The sequence below is a fragment of the Sorex fumeus genome, unplaced genomic scaffold (genome assembly GCF_029834395.1).
Source record: "Sorex fumeus unplaced genomic scaffold, SorFum_2.1 ptg000043l, whole genome shotgun sequence".
In the NCBI taxonomy this organism is placed as follows: Eukaryota; Metazoa; Chordata; class Mammalia; order Eulipotyphla; family Soricidae; genus Sorex; species Sorex fumeus.
The window spans coordinates 32,872,927-32,885,106 of NW_026606100.1; the positions used below are offsets into that span (position 1 = coordinate 32,872,927).

The 12,180-nt window shown below is 55.1% G+C and overlaps 1 pseudogene; it reads right to left on the minus strand.

The window, feature by feature from the left end:
- Positions 1-4,149: 4,149 nt before the first annotated feature.
- On the minus strand, positions 4,150-8,046 carry LOC130029411 (calcium homeostasis modulator protein 3-like; annotated as a pseudogene).
- Between the last annotated feature and the right edge of the window lie 4,134 nt (positions 8,047-12,180).

Consider the following 12,180-nt stretch of genomic DNA (forward strand, 5'->3'; position numbering starts at 1 on the left):
GGAGGAAGGAACGAGGGCCAGGCTGGTTGGTATTAGTAGCAGTTTATTTCATTCCTCTCTCCATCTACACCAGTCTCTCTTGTCTGTCTCTGCTCTGTCTCTGCTCCCCCATGCCACTTCATTCTCCTTCTCCTCTCCCCTTCATCCTCCTTCTGTTCCTTCTCATCCTCTCTCTGACCTTGCTTCTTCCTTCTGCCCCCTAGCCCACTCCTACAGTACAGTTAAATCCTCTCTCCATGAGGAATTGGGGAACAATTACACATAGGTGTGGTCACAATCAATAGGGGTAGAAATCTTAGCCTCAGGGAAGGCCACTCCTAGGACAGATCCTCTCTCAGCATGAATCCCAAGGGTGTGTCTCTCCTCTCCTTGTCCAACAAGCATATAAGCATATATAATATAAATCATTTTGTATGGATACAGTAAGAAATATCTTAAACTTATAGAATTGCTCTCCTAAGGCCATCTCGATCTCAGACTACAGTGCTCAGGCCAGATAGTCTCTTCCACCCCTAGCAGGATCCTAGTCTCGTCGTTACCTTTGGATCATGACAGCATTTGTCTATGATCAAACTCTTAACTTATAGTTAAGAATTGTGGCACTTTGGCCTGGCCCATTTCGCTGCCAGGGTAGCTCACCGCTTGCCCTGGGTCCATTCAGTCCCTCGTTGGGACCCTGCTTTGGGGGTGTTAGGAACTAAGGGCAACTGAGGCTTAAGTTGAGAAAGCAGATGCCCAGGAGTGAATAATATTCAAGGCCAATCAAATCCTAAGTTACAAAGCATGATGTTAACGGTCTTCCTGTATCTATACAAAAAGTATATTACTTTAAGGTAAAATGTTCATAAGGCATAAGGAGTGGAGAAAGGTAATATTTCACTCATACATAGAAAATCATAGATTTCAGGGAAACTGATCTTACAAATTAACAAAGTCTGATTAAGGGGAAAGCTGATTAACTGGGTGGGAAGGAGAGCATAGGGAAGACTGTTTACAGATAAACACAATGGAAGTGGAAGTGCTTCAGGAGCACTGTGATGGGTGTAACCAGATTGATGGGTGTAACCAGATTAATGGGTGTAACCAGATAAACTTAAGCTTCTTGTGGAAGGACAAAGCAAAGTTACCCTACAGGAGGAGGCCGCACTGCCAGGAATATCTGGCAGACTAAGCCCAGCAGAGCAGAGATGGCCCAATATGGAGGAGCCTGGGCCCCAGGAACCAGAACCTGGGGTGACCCCAGCCTGCACAGTGCTGATGAGGGCAATTGCTGGATGTATGTGTATGCAGGAGTGTGTGTGTGTGTGCGTGTGTGTGTGTGTGTGTGTGCGTGCGCGTGCAAGCGCGCGCGTGTGCATGAGTCTGTATAGAGATTTCCCGGCTGTGAGTGGTGTGTGTGTGTGTATGAGTATATGGTGGTGGTATGTATGCGTGAGATTTCCTTGTGAGAGTGATATTCATGTGAATGTCGATATGTGGTGTTGTGTTTGGTATGTGTGGTTTATGATATATATGTGTGTGTTTATGTGATTTGTGTTGTGTGTGTGGTAGGTGTGTGAGTATATACATGTGGTATGTGTTGTATGTGTATATGCGTGATATGTCTGCATACATGTATTTATGTGTGTATATATGGTATGTATATGTATGTGGTTATTGCATGTACATGAGGTATGTTTTTATGTACCTGTACTATGTGTTGCATGTGTATGGCATGTGTGTACATGTGTTTATGTGTGTTCATTTGATATATGTTGTATGTGTGTAGTATGTGTGTCCATGTGGTGTATGTGGTACGTGTGTCCATGTGGTACGTGTGTGTGATATGTGTGTACATGTGGTGTGTGTGTGTGTGTGTGATTTCCTATGTGATTACCTGTGGTGAGTCATTCATCAGGGAGGGGGAGGAGGGATGCAGCCTAGATCTGACCCAGTCCTTCCTGTCTGAACCGCAGAGGCTGAATGCTGGTTTCCTAGCAGAGTTCAACATTGATGTTCCAAGGACTCTTGTCCCTGAACCATATCCCATATTCTGTACCCATAAACAAGCCCAGATATTTTTTTGTGTGTGTGTGCTTTTTTTTTTGGTGATGGTGTTAGGGTGTGTGTGCAGAACACAACAGTGCTCAGGGCTCACTCCTGGCGGGGGTCAGGGGACCATATGGGATGCCAGGGATAGAACTGGGGTCATCCATACAAAGCAAGTGCTATCCCTGATGTACTGTGGCTCTGGCCTGGCCTGTGGCCCAAAGGTTCTCGAGCAGCAGCTTTTCTGGTAACCCCTGGGTCCACCCCCTGCTGATTCCCAGCTCGGACCCATCCCTCATCCCCAGAGAAACCCCCACAAGAGTGCTAACCTCTGAGAAGGACCCCCTGGGCATGCCCTGGGGAAAAGACAGCCTTGGACAGAGGCTGGCCTCAAGCTTTGGGGTGGGGGCTGGCCTGGGGGGCGGGGCAGGCAGGGCTGAGGATCTCTCATGTGTCAGGGCACAGAACTGGCCTTCTGCCATGGTGGTCGGCTGAAGGAAGTGGGCCACTTTGAAAGTGGAAACAGGCTGCAGAGACAGTATAGCAGGAAGGGCATTTGCCTTCCACGCTTCACATCGGGGCTCAATTCGTGGCACCCCATAAGGTCCCCCTAGCCTAGCAGGAGCAGGAGTGATCCTGAGCACGGAGCTAACAGGAAGTCCTGAGCACCACTGGGTGTGGCCCCAAATCCAGAAAGATGGAGGAGTGGGGGGGAGGGGAAGCAGAAAGTGCTGAGGTCAGGAAGCAGATAACTTCACATGCAGTGGCAGCAAGAGGCCCGAATCAGCCCTTTCATTTTCAAGAGGAACCCAGGGCACAGCTTGCTGGGGCTCCCTCCGAGCTGGAGCGAAGCTGCAGGGATCCAACCAGAGCCCTGAGAATGAGCGCAAGCACGGAACAACCTGAAGGGCCAAGTAGTGGCCAAGCCAGAGCTCCTGTTCCAACATATATATATATATGTATATATAAATATATATATATATTTATTTAGGGGGTGGGGAGCACACCCAGAGCTGTTGAGACATACTCCTGGCTTTGTGCCCAGGGGTCACTCCCGGTGGGACTCCAGAGACCATATGACATGGCGGGGAATGAACCCAAGTCGGCCTCTTGCCTTAGCTGCTGTCATTGCTCCAGCCCCTGATTCCAGTTCTTCCAAGACCTCAGGAAACTCAACGTCCGGAGGCCTCAGTTTTCTCATCTGAAAAATGGTCCTGGGTCTGGGGAGACAGCTCCGTGTTAGAGGCCGGCACTGCTCCTGACAGCGACCCCAAGCATTTTGCCATGGGTAGCCCTAAGAACTGCCACCAGGTGTGGCCCCTAAACCAAATCAAACCAAAAATGCTCTGCCGTAGAGCACCTATCCTGTCTGTGCGTGAGGTCCTGACTCGAGCCCAAGCGCAGAAAAAAACAAAAACTAAACAGAATTAAAACATGGAGCTCATCAGAAGAATGAGCTCGAAGGCGGAGCGGCCACTAACCTGGTGCCACCCGCCTGCATGGCACCTACAGATGCTGGCTGTCGGAGAGGCGCCGCGGAGGGTGTTCAGAGGAAATGTCACTCACTTGGAATTATCTCTGAGAAACCCACAGCGCTTCACTAGGTCACTGGGAGCTGCAATGCGTCAGGACACAGAAGGAGTCAGCACGGCCCCCCCCCCCCACACACACACGCACATAGGAACATCACGGAAGTAGGTGCCAGTGTCATTTTTATTATTATTATTATGAAACATAAAAAGCTGTATCCAGAGCCCAAGGCAGATCTACTCAGACTCTTGCTCCTCAGTTTGCCCCCCCCCCCCCAAGAGAAGAGTACCAGTGTTCCCCGGGGCTGGGAGACCCCACTCAGCTCCAGCCCCTGACTTGCTCTCCTGGGAGAAGCTGAACCCAGCACAGTCGTGAGGGCAGCGGCTTTCGTGTACACGAGATCACGCCCAGAAACGTGACTGGGGATGTCAGCTCTTGCGGGGACAACTGGCCCTGCCTTGGCGTGTCCCCAGTATAGAGTGTGGGGATCTCAGCTCTCTGGGGGGGGGGGGGGTGTGCTGGGCTGCCTGGGATGTCCCTCCGTTTAGCCAGCTCCCAGCTCCTTTCGCGTGGTGCCAGGTGCTCGGGTCTCTACACTTCTGTGTGTTGGGGCCCCCGGGGGTCAGGGGCAGCCGTGGGCGGTGGCTGGCTGCGGCCACCCCCGCAGTATCCCGTGGGGCCCGCAAGGCCGAGGGGCGGCTTGCTGGAGCACCAGGTGCTCAGGAGGCGGTTCACTTGCTCGCGGCTGGAGACTGCGGGCAGGTGCGCCCGACCGTCCGGGGGTTCGGGCAGGTCTCTGGGCTGGGCCGACGGGTGGTCAGCGGGCTGGCACAGGCCCCGCGCCCGCATCTCGCTCTGCATGCTCTGGAAGAAGTGCAGCACGCAGCGGTGCGCCAGGTCCCGCGCATGCTCGCAGCACGTCTCGTCGAAGAGCTTCTGCTCCAGGTCCACGTAGTTGCTCCAGTATTGGTGCTGCAGGAAGACGGTCTGGTCGAAGCAGGGCCTCAGGCAGCGCGCCAGGAAGGCCAGGATAATGAGCAGCAGGGTGATGGTCCAGCCCATGGGCTCTGGGGAGGCAAGCAAGATGGGGTTGGGGGTGGGGGAACAAGTGCGCAGTGATTGAGTGTCCACGGTCTCTCCATTAGGGATCCTGCCTGCCCTTCTGCAGATGGTTGCATCTGCCCATGGAACATCCCTCATGTTAACCACCTCCACCCACCTTCCCATCCATCACTATCCTCCCATTCGTTAATCTAGTCAATCATCCCTCCCTGATCTGCCCATCATATTTCCTCTCTGCTCAGCTCTCCCCCAACCATTGTCTCAACACCATCGACCCAGCCCCTGACTGTCACCCCATTGCCCATTCCCAACCATAAACAAATTCCCCAACCATCATCCATCCCCCAAATGTCCTCTATCCCCAACCATCATCCCATCCCCAAACCATCACCCCATTTCCCAACAGTCACCCATCCCTCGACCAGTGTCCCATCCCCCAACATCCTCCATCCCCCAACCATCGCCCCATCTCCAACCATCACCCCATTCCCCAACCATCGCTGAATGGGCTGGAACAAATGCCTTGCAGTGGGAGCCTAGGTCTGACCCCAGCATGCCCACCAGCCACACTGGGAGTGACCCCTGCACTGAGCTGTGAAGAGCCCCTGAGCACCTCCAGGGGGGGTCCCCAAACAAAAACCAAAACCCAAATCCAAGCAAAGTATCTCAAAGATGGTTAGAAAGCAGCAAATATCGAAAAAGTTCTACCTTTCCCCGTTTCTGCCTCGAGTCAGATTGTAGTAAATTCTCCCGGAGATTCTTACTGAAGCAGAATCTCATGGGGCGGAACGCTGGTCAGGGAACTTGCCTTGCACGTGGCTAACTTGAGTCTGATCTTTAGCACCACCTCTAGTCCCCTGAGCACCCCCAAGGGTGCTCCTGAGCACAGAGTGAGGAATGGTCCCAGCACACTGCCAGGCATGACCCTAAACACCCACTACTCTGCAAGCAAATGAGAAACCACTCCACTAGTTTCTCTGGTGCGTTTGCCTTCGCAGTTTCTGCCCTTCAAAACCCAGAGCTGCTCTCTTTTGTCCCATCTCTTCTCTGAAGGCGCCACTCTTTGTTGAAGATGCTACAGAAGCCAGAATTTCAAGTCATTGCTTTTTTTTTCTTTCTGGGTCACACCCAGCAATGCACAGGGGTTACTCCTGGCTCTGCACCCAGGAATTATTCCTGGTGGTGCTCGGGGGACCATATGGGATGCTGGGAATCGAACCTGGGTTGGCCGCATGCAAGGCAAATGCCCTACCCGCTGTGCTATCACTCCAGCCCCAAGTCATTGCTTTTAATGGCATTCTTTGCTTTAGGTTTCTCTTGCATGATTTTCCTCTTGTTAATCTTTTAATTAGAGCCTCAGCTGAAAGCCTGAGTTTTGCCTTTCCTGCACTCCTGCCCATCCATCCATCTATCCATCCACCCATCTACCATCCATCCAACCGACCATCCCACACACACCCACCCACCCACCCCGCCTCAATGTCCATTCACCTTTTCATCCAGATTTTGGGTCATATGTATCGTCCCATCTGTGCATGCCCTGTCCTGTATTTTGATGGAGATAATGGACCCCAGTCTTTGCTCACTTTAGCAGCAGAAATATTGCCATGTCTAAGTGTCACGTGGACGGATCTACAAGGGACATGGGAGTTCAGAGAAAGGAACCCCTAATCTGAACTTGGGGGCTCTGGAAACTGAGGTTCTGGCTGAGAGCTGAGGTGGCAGTCGCACAGGATACAGCCGGGGAGCAGCTGTCTGGCGGAGGGTGAGGGCAACTCTGAAGAATCTGATGGTGGAGCTGATACTGTGTGGCCTCCCCTTCCCCCTCCCCTGAGTGATGGCCGCGAGCTGGCAGCCCTCCTGGCCCTCCCCAAACACAGAGCTGTGTCCCTGCAGTGTCCTGGGAGCATGGCTGAGGGGGTGGACACCTGATGTCGACATGCATGGCATAGAGCCCGCGCCTCCCACCCCTGTCCTGAACAGGAACCCCCCAGGACCCTCTCGTTCCTTGCCTGTGTGTCTCCAGCAGGAGGGTCCCCAGGACATCGCTGACCCTCCTCAGTCCCCCCCACCCACCCAGGCCCAGGGAGGGCAGGCTGAACGACCGTGACAGGCACCGGGTAGCAGGTCATAGCCTTCCGGGTCGGGCTGTCACTGACCAGCTTATCCTCCTTGCAGGGCACCTTGGCCAGGAAGAGCTACACCTGGCTGGAGGTCATGTTGGCAAAGTCCAGAAACTTCTCAGGGTCCACAGAGCAGCTGAAGGCACACACCAAGCACTTGCCGTCCAGGAGGGCCAGCAGGATCCAGGCGAGCGGGGCAGCCAGCGCTCTCTGCAGCACGGAGGAGCACATATACCTGGCCGGAGAGGAGTGGGGAGCTGAGGCCATGGGAGACCCAGCCCCAGGAGTGACCCTGGAGCACCGAGCTAAGAGCAGCACTGCCAAAATACCCAAACCAAAGTCACGAGACCACAGCACTGAGGACAGCTACAGAGCTGAGGTGGGGGCGGTATGGGCGGTGTTTCCCGGAGGCCGAGAGGTTCCACACTTGGGGTGTGTCAGGGAATGAATGCAGGGCCTGGAGCAATAGTACAGCAGGGAGGGCACATGCCTTGCACGTTACTGACCCAGGTTCAATCCCCGGCACCCCATATGGTTCTCCGAGGCCTGCCAGGCAGGAGTGATCTCTGAGAACAGAGCCAAGAGCAAGCCCTGAACACTAATGGGGTCCCCCCACCAACAAATAAGCAGGGCCAGAGGGATAGTACAGAAGGTATGGTGCTTGCTTTGCATGCGGCAGACCGGGGTTGGATCCCCGGCACCCCATATGATCTCCTGAGAACCACCAGGAGTGATCCCTGAACACAGTCGGGAGTCAGCCCTGTGCACTGCTGGGGTGGGTCCCCTCTCCCTCCATAAGAAGATGGCTACAGTACCCACTGCAAAGTGGGGGGGGGACCTCGTCGTTTTAGGGCGATGACCTGGCCGTGTTTGTGAGGGTGAGTAGGTGGGGGGAGCCCCTAATAAAGCTGCAGGGGTGGTGGTGTTGGGGGCTTGGGATGCACCTGGCAGAGCCCGTGCAGTTGGTGGGGGTGCAAACTAGGGCCCTGGGGTGCTGGGGGGGTGTGGGGTCGCACCTGATCATGCCGGGGTCCTTCTGGCGGCACCCTGCCGGCCGGCGCCACTCCTCTACCATGAGCACGGACTGCCGGTTGGCCAGGAGGCCACAGAGGTAGAGCGCCAGGGGCGGCGCCAGCAGCAGGCCCAGGCCGTAGGCCGTGTTGTAGCGTGCCAGGCAGGGGCAGTGGACATCCAGGGAGGCATAGAGCTTGATGGTGCCCGCGGCCAGCAGCAGGCAGACGCCGTTCATCACCGACTCCGAGCTGGCCTGGAAGTGCTGGAAGAGCAGGCGGAGCTTGTCCATGGTCGCTGGAGTCAGGGTCTGCATGTGCCTCTGCCGGTCTTCCAGGAAGGGCCTGAGGTGCAGAAGGAGAAGCAGCGCCCAGCCCGGGTGCCCTAGGGCTGGCCAAGACAGGTCCCCACCATGGCTGCCCAAAGCTGCTCCTCTCCGCTGGCCCTGTGTGGGGCCCGGCTCAACCGCCAGCCAAAGCACCTCCAGGCAAATGGGCCCTTCCCGGTCCTGCAGGGGCAAGGGGTGGGGGAACAGGCAAATTCAGGGTGTGGCAAGGCCCAGGTGCTCACGAGTGGGCTTCCAGTCCCTGGCGTCGGTCAGCACCATCTGGTTCTGCTGAGTCCTGATTCCAGCATCTTTCAAACTGGAGGAGGTAGGAGAGGCTTCTGGATTAGAGGGTGTTGGGGAAGACATCAGACCCCCTGCCAGCACTGGTCAGCGAGGGCCAGGGGCCAGGCCCAGGGACCAGCACAGACGAAGACATGGAGGGGAGGCAGTGTGGCTGGGGCCAGAAACTCGGGATTCTGGGCTATGGGGTGGGGTGTATGTGTGTGTGTGCACGCATGTGTGTGTGCATGCGTGTGTGTGTGCGTATGTGCGTGTGTGTGTGTATGTGAATGAGTGTATGTGTGAGTGTGTGTATATAGTGTGTTTGTGAGTGTGTGGAGGGAGTTAGCATTCCCATGACTGCTTGCAATTCTCACCTGTTTGGCTCCTGAGCACCACCAGGTGTGGCCCCAGGAGAAAGAGCCGGACACACTCTTCAACCTCATCCCTCCCTCTCTGTTTCTCTGTGGAGCAAGTGGCAGGCACCTGGGTTTTACTACTCTTCTGCCACTGTCACTGTCACTGTCACTGTCACTGGTCTCCCGTTGTTCATCAATTTGCTCGAGCGGACCCAGTAGCGTCTCCATCGTGAGACTTGTTGTTACTGTGTTTGGCGTATCGAGTACGTCACGGGTGGCTTTCCAGGCTTTGCCATGCGGGCGAGATACTCTCAGTAGCTTGCCGGGCTCTCTGAGAGGGGTGGAGGACTTGAACTTGGGTTGGCCGGGTCGGCCCCATACAAGGCAAACGCCCTGCCACTGTGCTATCACTCCAGCCCACTCTTCTGTATGTTACCCAATTCTGCAGTATTCTGCGTTCTTTGAGCCGGTTTGTTAATGGGAGGGGAGGGGGAGCATTGGGAAAGGAGTGACCTGTGTGAGGGGATGTGGAGAGGGAGCTGAAGGGGGCTGGGACACCCTCTAGGGCCTGCAGGCTGATGGGCCAAGGGGATGAGGCCATTCGGGAGAAACCCTCCCAGGCCAGATCCCCTTTCCCAGGTTCCTCAGGAGGGCAGGGGCCCTGACAGGCGGGCTGTGGCCATCCAGAGATAATGGGAAAGATGAGGGGCTTTGCTCTCCTGAACACCACCTCAGCGGGGAAGGGGGCCCCTGAATGCGACTGAGGCCCGTGTCAGAGGGAGTCGGGCTGGCTGACATTGATGGTTTTCCTTCTGCAGAGATGCCAAGTCGGGGTGATCTGGGTCCTTTTCTCTCCTATCTCTGCCCAGAGTCAGGAGACCTCTGAGGCCTTCCTTGGGGCTAGAGGCGTTAGGAGTCTGGGGAGAAGGCCCACTGGGAGGGGGCGTCCCAGCTCTGAGGCCCACTTGTGTGTGTGCCGGCTGTGCTGGGGCTCGAACGTCTGATTGTCCTCGAAGCGACAAGTAGCTGCCTGTGCCCGGGTGCTGTGCTGAGGGTGTTGCCCCGGGTGAAAAGCAGTGCTCTGAGCACACTGTGAGACTGAGTTCAGGGGCTTCTCCCAGTCCCAGGAGTGAGTTTGCGAAGGTGAGTGTGACCCTTCTTTTGGAGGGTCTGGCCAGTGAAGGTGGGAGCAGGGGTCAAGGGTGGAGCGAGGACCCTGACCTTGTCACAGGTCCTGTCTCAGGCCGCAGTGTAGTAATGTGATTCCAGTCACGCAAACAGTTACAGAGAGGAACATCTCAGAGGTGGAAGTGGGGTTTGTTTCTTCTCTGTTAACTTTTAACTTTTTTTTTCTTTTTACCTTCCTCTCCTTCCTTTTCTTTTCGTTTTTGGGCCACGCCTGGCGATGCTCAGGGGTCACTCCTGGCTCTGCATCCAGGGATTATTCCTGGTGGTGCTCGGGGGACCATATGGGATGCTGGCCACAAGTGCCCTCCTCTCTGCACTAGCTCTCCAGCCCATTTTCTGATAGGTTTTCTTTATTTTTAAAAAATTATTATTATGGGGCTGGAGCGATAGCACAGCGGTAGGGCGTTCGCCTTACAAGCGGCCAACATGGCCGACCCGAGTTCGATTCCTCCGCCCCTCTCGGAGAGCCCGGCAAGCTACCGAGAGTATTCGATATGCCAGACACAGTAACAACAAAGTCTCCAATGGAGACGTTACTGGGCCCGCTCGAGCAAATCGACGATCAACGGGAGGGCCTTTACCTTATTATTATGGGGCTGGAGCGATAGCAAAGTGGGTAGGGCGTTTGCCTTGCATGCGGCCGACCTGGGTTCGATTACCAGCATCCCATATGGTCCGCTGAGCACCGCCAGGAGTGATTCCTGAGTGCAGTGCCAGGAGTAACCCCTGTACATCACCAGGTGTGACCCAAAAAGCAAAAAAAAAAATATTATTATTATTATTATTACTTCTTAGGTCACACCCGGCGATGCACAGAAGTTACTCCTAGCTCATGCTCTCACGAATTATTCCTGGTGTGCTTGGGGACCATATGGGATGCTGGGAATCGAACCCGGATCGGCGGCGTATTGGCCACATGTAAGGCAAATGCCTTATTCTCTGTGTTATCGCTCCAACCCTCTGATGGGTTTTCTTGACTGTGAAGTCGCTTACCGCTCAGGGCAGCTAGAAAGATCTCTCCCCCTACCTAGAAGCTCTTTGATGTTTGGAAAGAGCAAAAGAGTGATATTGATGTTAAGGCAACTGACTAAGGGCAGGGCCTCCCGCCACCCCTCCCAAGTTTGTCTGGGACGTGGCCGAGTCGCATGGAGTGCTATCGCCACCAAGTGGTGATTTTCGAGAAATGGCAGGAAAGGGGGAGGAGCAGGCTGGAGAAAACTGTCCACAGGCTCCCCTCACTGGGAGAGCACCCTACTCTCACTGCCCCAAGCCTGTGGGTGAAGGTCGGAACAAACAGGAGCCTCTGGGACCCCTCACTGCCAGGCGCCTGTGGGTGAAGGTCGGAACAAACAGGAGCCTCTGGGACCCTCTTGAGTGAGGAGGACAGGAGCCAGCCATCACTGCCAGCAGGAACGGAGAAACGCCTGGTGTTGGGGCTAATGGGAGGCCCCCTCGCTGGAGAGGTGCTCGCTGACCCTACTGTCCTCTCCATTGTGGCCGTGAGGATGTTTCCAGTTTGTATGTAGACACACTCATCGCACGCCTCGGGTCTCTGGGCTTGATGGATCCTTAGAAAGGCTTTCCTGCAAGTAAAGGTCACTCAGCACATCTCTGAGAGGGCCCCGAGATAGCCAGGGGCCAAGGTGCTGGCCTTGTGCAGTGATTCCCCAGCTGGGAGCCAGGAGTAGCCCCTGAGCGCCACTGGGTGTGAGGCCTCCCCCCGCCCCCTTGCCCCAATCTATGAGAGAAAGAGGCTGCTGGGGAATGTTTCTTTGATTTGGAATCTATTCTCTTTCCATTACTGGAATTTGTCCCGCACACCCTGGCTAGTTCCTGGGCCGCTGGGTCAAAGCCCCAGGGAGTCCTCAGGAAGGGAGACATCTGGCTTTGGAAGTTGCCAGGATATTCAGGGAGGGGTGCTTGAAAGGCTCCCCCCTGGGGTCACGGCATCTCCGGGATTTGGACTCAGACCTTCAGGGGGCCGTACCTCAGTGCTTACTTATCGGCTCTGGCAAGTGGCTTAGTTTCCCTAAGTCTTTGTCAAAAACAGGGGTTATGAGAGTTGGAGAGATAGTCCAGGGGGTTAGATGCTTGCCTCACACACACTTGACCTGGATTTGACTCCCAGTACTGCAGATGGTCCACCAGGAGTGATCCCTGAACACAAAGCCTGGAGTAACCCCTGAGTACAGCCAGGTGTGGTCTCAAACTGCAAACCTGTATCACTGTGTCACTGTCATCCCGTTGATGGTCGAATTACTTGAGTGGGTGC